Source organism: Eleutherodactylus coqui, chromosome 1 (assembly GCF_035609145.1).
Source record: "Eleutherodactylus coqui strain aEleCoq1 chromosome 1, aEleCoq1.hap1, whole genome shotgun sequence".
Lineage (NCBI taxonomy): Eukaryota > Metazoa > Chordata > Amphibia > Anura > Eleutherodactylidae > Eleutherodactylus > Eleutherodactylus coqui.
In genome coordinates, this window is record NC_089837.1 from 331,867,061 (window position 1) to 331,879,397 (window position 12,337).

At 44.5% G+C, this 12,337-nt stretch overlaps 1 protein-coding gene across 2 annotated transcripts in view; it reads left to right on the forward strand.

Moving 5' to 3' along the window:
- Positions 1-12,337, forward strand: part of LOC136576244 (ras GTPase-activating protein 4-like) — a 143,953-nt gene that overhangs the window by 49,231 nt on the left and 82,385 nt on the right. The gene's annotated exons all lie outside the window — the stretch shown is intronic.

Genomic DNA, 12,337 nt, shown 5'->3' on the forward strand with positions numbered 1-12,337 from the left:
TATGGAGGGAGTCAATACATGAGTGATGCTGATGGCAGAAAAGTAGGGCAGTGCTGGGGAATTGCAGCTCTTGTCCCAGGATTAGGCAAAAGATCAAAAGATCCTACAACAGCTATTGCTTGGGAGGGGGCTACACAGACTTTCAGGCAGGGCTCATTAGGTTAACGTTAAGCCAAAAACCAAGCTGGTAATGCGTCAATGGGCTGATGTTAAGCCAGTGGGATGGCTTGTGATGCGGCAATGTGCTGATGTTAAGCCAGTGGGATGGCTTGTGATGCGGCAATGGGCTGATGTTAAGCCAGCAGGATGGCTTGTGATGCGGCAATGGGCTGATATTAAGCTAGTAACCAAGCTGATGATGAGGCAATGGGATGATATTAAGCTGGCGGAAAGGCTGGTAATATGGCAATTAATGGTACATGTTAAGCCACCTACTGCCTGGAAGAGGCCATGTCAGAATGATGGTGGGTCTCAGCGGGTTCTATGTTAAGCTAACAAGCTGGTGATGCGGCGTGCGTTTTTACAGTGTGCCCAAAAGTTGAGAGGCAGGTGTTGCCCAGCGCCTTAGAGCCAGGTAGCAGGCGTGTAATCGGTCATTCTGTAGGGATCAAAATGCTGTGATTGACATCAGGCTTCCCACTATATCGCCTGTGAATAAAAATGTGTTTTGTTTTCCAAAAACTATAGTCTGTGTGTTGTCTTTGTGGTGTCGTGGTGGTTAGTCAAGTAAAGGGACATTGTGTGGAGCATATTTCCCCTTCAACACTCCAAAAGAATGCTATTTGTATTTGCGCGGTGTATGATATGAGTGCAGGAGTACAATATACAGATATTATTTAATGCCTGTTTTTTCTATGTTTGATGGTGTTTTGCATTATGAACTTACAAGCTCCATGAGAAATGTAAAACAAAAACACAACAGAATAAACAGCAGCGCGTTGTAATAGGGAGGAGTAGCTAGCATCTACATAGCAAACAAAGGTATTGTACAGTACAGTAAGGCTGGGTTCTCACAGGGCGTAATCCCTCCGGAAATCTCTCGGTTTTGCTGCGGCTTGGATGCATACTTTTCCGTTGCGGCCGGCATTCCCATAAAGTGCAGTAACAGAAAAGAAAAAAAAACATTCTGCGGCTGGGGAATCTGCGCCGCAGCGCCGGCTTCTGCTGGCTTTGTCTCGACAGATTGGCCGTCCCGTGTGGATGACACTGTTGACAAATTAGCAGCCGCGGGCGGATTTGCCGCAGCAAAATCCCGTACAGAATTTGCGCGGCAAATCCGCCCTGTGTGAACTCAGCCGGAGACTGGAATTAACTCCTTCATGCAAGAGTATGCTTGGGGGTGTATGGAGCTGGCCCTGTAGCCGAGCCCGCTGCATACCAGGTGGGTGACACCTAGCCGTAGGCAGCAAAATGCGTCTTTACAAGTTTAGGAATAATGTAAGAAGAAGCTAAATCCTGCTGTTATCCCAGAACAAACTCCTAAATACATTCAAACCCTAGATCAGACCCCAGAACCAAAATTATCAAATCTCCAGATTGATTTAGACCCTGAAATTATAATTTATTAGACCTCAAACCTGAAACCTTAAGTACTAGATTCTACACCCCTTAATTCACAGACCAGACACCAGATCACAAATTTCTTAACAGGATTGGGTGTTTCTTAGTCCATTTAACCCCTTAAGGCTTCTTTCCCATGAGCATATATCGGCCGGCCGTTTTCACGGCTCACCGATATACGCTACGTTGCGAGAGCTAAAACTGGTGAACAGGTGCACAAATCAAGCGTTTGTGTGCCCGTTCAGACGGCATGGGTCCCGGTGCATATATATGCCGAGACTACCATGCCGTCGGCCCTTTCCCCTCCCTCCTCGCTCGTTTTCTGCAATGAGATGGGACGGAGCTAAGTGCTGGCCCATCCTGCCTCCTCTCATTGATGGCTACGGACAAGGGGCGGGGAGAGGGCGTGAGCTTAGCTCCGCCCACATCCCACCCCTTGTCCACAGCCAGCAATTGGAGGAGGCGGGATGGAACCGTGCTTAGCCCCGCCCCCACCCCATCCCATTGCAGAGAGCTAGCGGGGAGGAGAGGACAGGTGAGCCTGCACAGGATGGGGGAGGAGAGCAGAGGAAGAGTGTTTAGCAGCCACGCTGCTAAACTACACCCTATCTGCGGCCGCTGCCATGGGCTCCCATAGGAGTAAAAACGTCCGGCGCTATATTGGCCATTAAAACGGCCGGCTGATATACGGTACTGGGAAAAAAGCCTAAGAACCGGGCTGTTTTGTACCATAAGGCTTTATTCACATGGGCGTATTTTTATCAGTATTTTCATCGAGTTACAGCTCTTTGTAAATTACACTAGCTGGCAGATGGTTTATGAATCTTTATTAGCTTGGGCAGCTAAATGAGTCCTGGACATTTCACAGACAATTACTTCCTGATGATCCGTGGTATCCACGGTGAAACGCGTTGAAGTCTTAAGTCACAATAAGTGGAAATATACATATAAATCTACACAAAGAGCAGTGATCCCCTAAATTGCAATGATCAACGCGACCCTGTGAGTTTTGATAGTTGATGATAAAATATGCGGTAAATATGCGAGGCTGGTGTGATATGTATTTCTCCTGGGTCCAGACGTCTGCACGAGATCTGGGATCATCTTCTCTTTGATAAACACATAAATTCTCCTTACAACTTAGTCCATCATTAAAGGGGTTGTCCCGCGCCGAAACGTTTTTTGTTTTTTTTTCAATAGCCCCCCCGTTCGGCGCGAGACAAACCCGATGCAGGGGTTTAAAAAAAAAAACTGGATAGTGCTTACCCGAATCCCTGCGCTCCGGTGACTTCTTACTTACCTTGTGAAGATGGCCGCCGGGATCTTCACCCTCGGTGGACCGCAGGTCTTCTCCCATGGTGCACCGTGGGCTCTGTGCGTTCCATTGCCGATTCCAGCCTCCTGAATGGCTGGAATCGGCACACGTGACGGGGCGGAGCTACGAGGAGCAGCTCTCCGGCACGAGCGGCCCCATTCAGAAGGGAGAAGACCGGACTGCGCAAGCGCGTCTAATCGGGTGATTAGACGCTGAAATTAGACGGCTCCATGGAGACGAGGACGCTAGCAACGGAACAGGTAAGTGAATAACTTCTGTATGGCTCATAATTAATGCACGATGTATATTACAAAGTGCATTAATATGGCCATACAGAAGTGCTGAACCCCACTTGCTTTCGCGGGACAACCCCTTTAAGCCTCCTGTATCTGATCCCACATTAGATATAGTATCCAAGCTGCATATCTAAGGATACTTAAGTTCCAAGTTGCTATAAGCATCGTTACGTGCAACAGTTTCCTATATGGAGCAGTAATTTTATAAATCTAGAAGATCCATGCCGCCCTAGTACCTTCTTTGATCCTGTTGTACCAAGAGAGGCGGTTTTCCTTTATTTGAGCCTCCCATATTTAGTTCTATTTTGGATACAGTATCCGAGCAACATACTCTAGGATACAGATTATTGTTGGCATTTCTTTCAAAACACATACTGTGATTGCCAACAACCTCTGTTCGCTGCCCATATGGTTTTTTGTTTTGTGTTTTTTGTTAGGTGTGCTATAAGTTTTTAAGAAAGTATCAATAAATATAATTTTAGAGAAGAGTCTATACTTATTCTATGACTTATAGACTACTGCCCCTTTGAATAAAATGGAATCCAATGCAGCAGATCACAGCCTATATCGGCCAGCTGTGAAAATGGCCGGCTAATATACGGTCGTGGGAAAAAAGCCTAAGGACCGGGCTGTTTTGTATCTGCCTCTCTCACAGAGGGCGTTTACAAAAACGCTGCGTTTTTCAATGCTGCATTTACAGTGTTTTCAGCTGCGCTGCCCATTCATTTCAATGGGAGACTCAGCTGAAAACGGCCAAGAATAGAACATTCAGCGCTTTCGAAATGCAGCGTTTTTCAAAGCAGCGTTTTCAGCCCCATTTAAATGAATGGGAGCGTTGTACAGCGTTTAGCACAGGGCTGAAAACACAGCGCTAAACGCTGTACAAAAACATCTGTGTGAGAGAGGCCTAAGGCTTTATTCACATGGACGTATTTTTCATCAGTATTTTGTGAGCCAAAAACAGGAGAGGGTCCAAAATACGGAAGAAATGCAAATCTTTTCATTATACTTTCTCTCCACTGATGAAAAATACGCCTGTGTGCCCTAAGGATCAGATACTTTTTAGGGATTTTACCCATGTGGTGGTTTAACTGCCATATTTTTTTTTCCTTCAGTTACCAAAATTATTTTTGCAGCGTTTTTTTCCGTGACATATAAGGCTATTTTTTAGATCTTTTTCAGTGACTTTCCCCCCCATCGGCTGGGTTTGAAGCCCAGGACCAAGCACCATAAATTTACTGTGCTTGGTCCTTAATGGGTTAATTTTTGAGTGCCACATTGCTGAAATTCCTGTTATTGACTTTGTGTTCCACAAAGAAGATCCTAACACTGTCTAGAGTCTGGACATAGTGTGCCAGACAGTCAGGGACATTGCTAGAATCTTTAAAGTGACCCTCCAGTCACTGGACAAAATTTAGTCCCAGGGTTGGTACTGCAGACACAAAATTCAAAGTGAATTGCAATTGCAGTACTAATCCAAGCCACCGAGCTATGTTCAGTGCTTTCTGCTTCCTACACTGACAGCAGAACCCCCGTGAATCAGCTGATCGGTGAGGATCCTGAGCAGCGTATCCTCACCCATCATTTATGGTTGACCCGTTGGTCATCAATAGAAAAAATGTGAAAGTCTCAGAATACCTCCTTAATGGTGACTACCCACTAAAGTTCTTTTTCACTGCGAAATTCGCAGCGTTTTTTTTTCTCTAAGGGTCTATGGGACTTGTCAATGTTAAAATCGCATCGCACAAAATCGTGATTTTGCGGTAAATTGCGATTTTGCTGCAATGTGTTTTTAACATTAGAAAGCCCAATAGACACCTGGAAAAAAAATGCTGCACATTTGCAAACGCTAGTGGGTAGTCACCCTTACTTTGAAAATTCATATTGCCTCTCAGTTGTCTTTACAATAGACATCAAATTATTTGTCTAGCTTCAAGATATTGAGAGTTTAGGATTTTTTTTATAACTCCCCTAAAAGGGAACCTCTCGTATCAAATAGAAAAATTTCCCCCGCGCTCGTGGGTTCCAGCAGAGATAAAGGACACACTGTCCGTAGATAACTTTAAATAATTTATTCGTTCTTTTGCTACGTGTTTCTGCGGGCTTACCCGCTCTCTTCAGGGAACCTGTCAGATTGAGCATGCTGTTCAAACTGCAGGCAGCATGTTATAGAGCAGGAAGAGCTGAGCAGATTGATGTATAGATTCAGTACGACTTCATTCATTTAAATCTCTGCTCTTTATAAACTTAAAGGTCCAATGGGCGGTCCTATCAGTGATTGACAGTTATCTGTGTATGAAGGCGCATACATAGGGTATTAGTGTACCATGTCTCCACCGGAAGTATGGGTGCAGACATGGGTTGGCATGGATGAATTACAGGGAACGCCCACAGCTGCTGATTGGGTGGGCGGACACACAACTTCAAGAGTCTACAGTATGCTAACTGCTGTAGTACTTCAGCTCCCTGCTTACTTTCCCCATGAGAGGAGGATATGTCTAATGCAGTGAGGGGGGTACTTGGGACTGGAAGCTACACTCACCGACGTTCTTCATTTCGCTGCCAGCAGCGAGGGCGTAGTTGTGCCCGGCTGCTCCTGTCATCACCTCCCGTCATACTGGCGGCGGCAGCAGAGCCAATGCAGAAGCCATTGTTGGCGGACAACGGCTGTGCACCTTCCTTCCTGACGGCCGCCGTCAGCGAGCAGTCAGGATGCTGCAGACAGAGGCTGGTGGCTGGAGAGATGCCATGCTGCTGCCTGAGGTGAGGGAGCGCTGAGCCAGCAGCTGCTGCTGTGGACATGCTCAGCCCATGCCGGCTTCTGGGGTGGGGATGATGGCCTGTATGTTGTCTACAACCATAGTAGGTAGGTGCTGTGGGCTTGGCTCTGTGAAGGTGTGTTTCGGCCAGCAAATCAGTAGCTGTGGGCATTCCTGCCAAAGTCTCCACCCATACGTTTGGTGTTCACATATTGTACTAATACCCGTACATAGAGCTGTCAATCACTGCTAAGATCACCCACTCGAACTCTAAGTTCAGAACGAGCGGAGATGTAACAGAATGAAACATAAGTCATACTGAGCCTATTCCCACAAAGCTATGTATCAAACTGCTCAGCTTCTGCTGCTCTATAACCTGCTGCTTGCAGTTTTCACAGCGTGTTCCAGATGACACACCCTTTTAACACCCTCAGGACTGCCCATTGACTAAAAACATCCAGGCAGTCAGTTCGTCTCTATCTCCGCAAGCACATTTCAAAATGTCCCTTCAGTGAATCCCCCTAGAACCCATTGACAGGGCTAGATACGTGTGCGAATCTGCGACAGAAATATGCGCCTTAGCCATGAATTTCTGCTGCGGTTTTAGAGGTGGAATCCACACAAAAAAATTTGTGTCAAATTCCGCCGTCTGAACACGCCTGAAATAGTGCCTGGAATGTCCGAATAAATGGGAGACGCTGAAATCCACAAGGTGCTCCTTCAAAGCATTCCAAAATGATTATACATGAAGTGAAACATGTCAGATCTGACTGGGGGCCGCGGCAGGAAATACATTGTATCTCAGAGTGTTTTTATGTTTTTGTAGGAATGTAAGCTTTGGTTTAAAATCTACTATATACTATCAATCTATTTGTTGTGTTGATTTTATTATTGTGAACTAATGATGATGAACATAGTTAAGGAATAACTAGAATTGGGGGAACTAAAACTGTCTTTTGTTGGTTCCCTATGAGTCATTGCATATAGTTATTTCTGACTTTTCCAGTCTTCATTTTAATATCAGCTGAAGGATTGTTCGTGTTTCTGTTTTCATTAGTCACTTTTTTGTAGAGGAAGCGCAGAACAAGTCATTTCAGATAGGAAGTGACTAGCGGATCACTGCATGACATTTGTTTCATTTCTGCTATTAGCGAACTATGGCTCAGGCGGAAGCAGTCAGTTGCTGGAGATAGTACAAATCTGATGGAGGTGTGAAGTGGATTGGTAAGAAGGGTTAACAGGCTAATAAGGTTGGGGTGCCTGGAAGTAATAAGGTTTGCTGTGTGTTTTGGTTTGTGTAATTACAATTTATGACCATACAACTGCAAGGAGATTTTTTTATTTTAATTTTCTGTATTTTAGCAAGTACAGATGATAGCATAATAAAACTTGTCTTTAACCCCTTCCCGCTCCAGGACGTACCGGTACGTCCTGGGAGCCTGGTACTTCCCGCAACGGGACGTACCGGTACGTCCTGGGGATAGCGCGAGATCACATAAGATCCCGCGCTACCCCACAGCGGGTCTTTGAATGCAGCTATAGAGAAAAAAAAAAAGATTTCCAAAAAAAGGGGGTTTTATTGCAAAAAAGTGTAAAAACCTAAAAAAAATATAACAATTTTGGTATCGTTGTTACCGTACCGACCCGCAGAAAAAATTTAGTGTGTCATTTATGCTGCATGATTAACGCTGTAAAAAAAAGAAAAAGAAATCTATGGCAGAATTGATGCGTTTTCTCTCCCTGTTATCATAAAAAAATTTTTTTTTAATTTTACGATATTGTCTATGTACCCAAAAGTGGCACCGATAAAAACTACAGCTCGCCACGCAAAAAACAAGCCCTTATATGGCCGCGTCCACGGAAAAATAAAAAAGTTATGGCTTTTGAAAAATGGAGATGGAAAAATACCAAAAAATCGCTTGGTCCTCAACGCCAAAATAGGCCATGTCATTAAGGGGTTAAGGCACTTTACTTTGTAAATTCTAAGGGTCCTCTCACACAAGGACGCAGCAAAGTGCCGCAATTTCAATTGTGGCACTTTGTCGCAATTTTACTTTTGTTTTCGGCCGCAGCTCCCTGTGATGGGTCCTGTGATGGGTGAGGAGGTGCGCTAAACATCGAAAAATAGAGCAGATAGCCCTCCAAAATAGTGGCGCTGGAAAGCGCTGTCCAGCACCACAATCAAACGCATGTCTACGAGGCTTCATTGAAATCAATGGGAGCGTTATACTGCGATTACCACAGCATTCAAAATGCCGCGTTAATCGCTGTAAAAAGCGTTTGTGTGAGAGAGGCCTTAGAGAACACATTTGAGGAGAAAAAAACAAATATAGTTATGTAAGAGCTCTGCGGCCACTGTCACACAAGCGTATGTAAAAACGCTGCATTCTTCGTGCAGAGCTGCACTTTTTGCGCAGTAACACAGGCAAGCAAGCTAATGATGTCCCAACTTTTTTTCCTCTCTTGGTGGCATAGAAACCTGCATGAAAAACGCAGTATATGGGCTTATCCACATGACCGCTGCATTTTAAAGGTCTGTGTGTTGCCTACAGAGAGCTGCTACCGCCACGTATTACAGTGAGTGCATTGCGCATGACCACATACCTCACGCACACGGTCATGCGTGGTGTGACTTTGAGTTTTTTTAATTCCCCCCTCTGTTTCAACGGGGTTGCGTATGCAGCGCCGATAATATGCATTGTATAGCGTATGGATAGCGTTGTACATGCTGCCCATAGAAAAGTATAGGGCTAACACTGCGTGGTACACGGAGAAATAGAGCATGTTGCCATGTTTTTCTCAGGCATGTCTACACACAGAGTTTACACGCTAATGTGAAGGGTTCAATGAAAATCCATTTACTTTCATTGACTCCATTCACCGCCTGTCACGCGGCCGTGTGTGTGTATTATGCAGTGAAAATTCGATTGTGTGAATGTGCTCTTATGCCTGCAGTTGCATATTGAGAACATTTTTGAATGTTCCCAGAAAGATCTTTCATCCATCGACTGGTATTATTGAACATGCCGCGGCCCGGCGACCCTGCGTATCTACTATCTCCTATATTGTGGAGGACTGCAGCAGCTCGACGTCAGTCATGCACAGTGCAGGGTTTTTTCTAAATCTTTGTTTTAACCGCAGCGGCGCTAGGCGATGGCGTGGGTACCTGCGACCCGTCTGTAATGTCAATTACAGATGGGCTGCAAGTCAGATGGCTTCCGTTGACTTCAAGGGAAGCTATCTGTGCGGATCCCGCTGAAAAATAGAACATGCTGCGATTTTTACATCTGCCTGCAGAAATCACAATCGCTATCCACTTATGTGACCGCACATACAAATGTTCTATACTTTCAATGGGTGCAGAATATCGCGGATCATCCGCGCTGCTGATGATGGCAGATTCCGCAATTCAAATTCGGTCGTGTGCAACCAGCCTTAATATGTTATAGAACTTTAAAAAAAACTACTTTTTAGTGGGGTGAAATAGGAAAAATGCAATTGCACCGTTGAAATATCAGTTTTGTTTCTACAGTGTTCATGATGCAGTAAAAATTACGTGTTAACTTCATTCTGTGGGTCAGTATGATTGCGGTAATACAAAATCCACACTCTTCATTTCTTTTTTTCTTTTTTTGTTTTACTACTTTAAAAATTTTTAAAAACATTTCAGAAAAATTACTCTCTGTTGCCATATTTTTGAAATCCATAACTTTTTTATTTTTCCATTGAGAAGGCTGGGTAAAGGCTTATTTTAGGTCAATATGACCTACTGTCAAATTTTTTTTTAGAAGACGGGGTGCCCAAAAAAGGAATTCTGACATTGTCTTAATTTTTTCTTATCAGGTATGATGTGACATTTAAATACTTTGCACTTTTACGAACGTGGCGATACCAATTTTTTAAATGTTATTTGTTATGACAAGATGGGGACTTGGACAAGTTGTTGCAGAAGGAGTGTCATCTGTTTCAAGCAGCAGTGAATGTATGACTTAAATTTACATTATACAGTTGCTAACAGGTTAACGTATAATAACAGTTAGGGCTCGTTCACATGATTGTGGTTTTAGCGCAATATAGGCGCGTGAAAAAATCGTGTCTAATAGAAACAATGGTTTCCTATGGAAATTTTAAGATGAAGGAATTTTAGTTGCACAAAAAGTTTGCACCTAACGAAGATAGGACATGTGTGTGCAAAGCTCGCATCTAAGGTCCGTGCTGCGAGAAAAGATAGGACCTGACCTATCTGTGGTGCGAGCTGTGCAGGACTCTGCATAGACTCCTATGGGAGATGGATAACACGCATCACACAATTTTACTGCTAATTAAGCTCAAGACTTAATAGCTGGAAATCACCCGTTCATGCTATTGTCTCCCGTTCATGCTATTGTCTCCCGAGCGTTATGCCCTTTTTTTTTGTGTGATGCTATTAGAGCATGAAAAGCACGCCCGCGTGAACGAGCTCTAAATCAGTTCACATGTTGGACACTGTTCACAGTAGCTCATAGGCTTTCCTTATTCATTCAGCAATGACGACTGATGGATCAGTTTAGGCCTCATGTCTACTGGGAAAATTGAATTGCGTAACCCCCGCTAGTCACCCGCGTGAACGATCCGCAGCTCAATATGCCCATAGACAACCATTGGGCATCCGCAGGTAATTAAATACCTGTGGATATCATTTTATCCCGGCGTGCAGATCCGCAGAAAAGCAGGAGATTTGAAAAAAAAAACGCACTGGGCATGCGGGCGGCACGCTGGCCAGCGCACCCGAACACTCTGCAGTGGAGAAGAAAAGAGGACCCGCACCGCATCCGGACTGGTGAGAAGATGTCCATGGCAGTGGGCACAGGTGGACATGATGCATTATATAAGCAATATAAAAAGGCTTCATATTATCCTACTGGTATGTATAGCCACTAATTAGAAGTGGCGACATACTATTGACCAAGTAGTATATGGAACACTCAAAACTTCAATTTTCTAATATTCTTAACATAAAAATACATGTTGTATTTTTTGAAAGGGTACTGCATCTTTTTTCAGTGGGTACAAAAATGTATTTTAAGCCATATGCATAAATGAGCATTACTGGTAGATCTGGTCATACTATAGAGCACGGGATGCCGGAAAAAGGTCTTCAAAATATATGTTGGCAAGGTTGCTTGGAGAGGAACCGAGACGGCAGCAACAAAGTGAGCTCCGCTCGGCACCATCACTCTATTAGCAACAAGCACAGCGCTACAGGTGACAGAAAAGAAGCTACCGCTTCACTACATACCCAGGAAGCAGGGATGATAAGGAGGAGGCCATCTAAAGCGAATCCCAGGAGACTTGAGGAGTGCTTCTCAGCACGCGGGCCTTCTTCAGCAAGGGCCGCTTATTGCACGCCTACTTCCGGATCCCCGTCAGACGAACCGCACAGCGCTGAAGAGAGATTGCCTGAGGGTACAAGGAGATGCTGTGAGTCCCGCTTCAATAGAGAAATGCACGTAAGGGATCTTCCTGGGTAGGGAGCACTAGAAGAGAATAGAGCAGACCTGAGAAAAGCTGATAAAGAACTGCATAAAACATCCAAGATGGCGCTGACTGCACAGTCTCATGGCAGCAACAGCCCCCCCCCCCCCCCCCACAGGCATCCCTGAGAAACAGAGCCAGAGAATGTCTGACAATGAGAGTTTACGAGATAATTTAAACCATGAAAGAGCCACAGAGGATGGGATAGTAAACTTATCATCTACAGACAAACCAGCTACAGAATCTTTTATTGAAGCATCTATAATGGCCTTGAGCGATACCGTACAAGCAGTTTGCAAAGGCTTATCCTCCAATGTCAATGTATCTTTCCTAGAGATCAGCAGTAGAATGGATCATAGTTTCGTGGCATCCCTAAATCTGTCTCCACAGCGGAAATCCAGGGTCCCTGACACAGCTTATGCGTAAAATTCTCCTGAAATCTCTGAACAAGATTTGAAAATTGACAGAGCTCACAGATTGTCGTGGACTTCATTTCTCAATGAATCCAGCCCAAGAGATATTATAGTTCACATTCGCTACTCTAACATTAAAGAATCCCCCATGTCAGCCGCAAGGAAATTACAAACACTCCCAAGTCCATACGCAGATGTGCACCTGTATATAGACCTCTCACAGGCTACCATGGAGGCAAGGAGGAGCATTGCAGAAGATATGTTAGACATGCAGATATCCTGTATAAATGGGGCTTCCCTAATAAAATAATAGCAAGAAAAGAAAATACTAACCACACATTTAACAATTCCGCGGAAGCAAAAAAAAAGCTGAAAGGGTGGGGCATCAAGCTCCAGCCCCCAAGACAAACCCACACAGATGCTAGACCAAAATGACATTGGGTACCCAAATATTAATGACCAAAGACACCGGAATAGGAG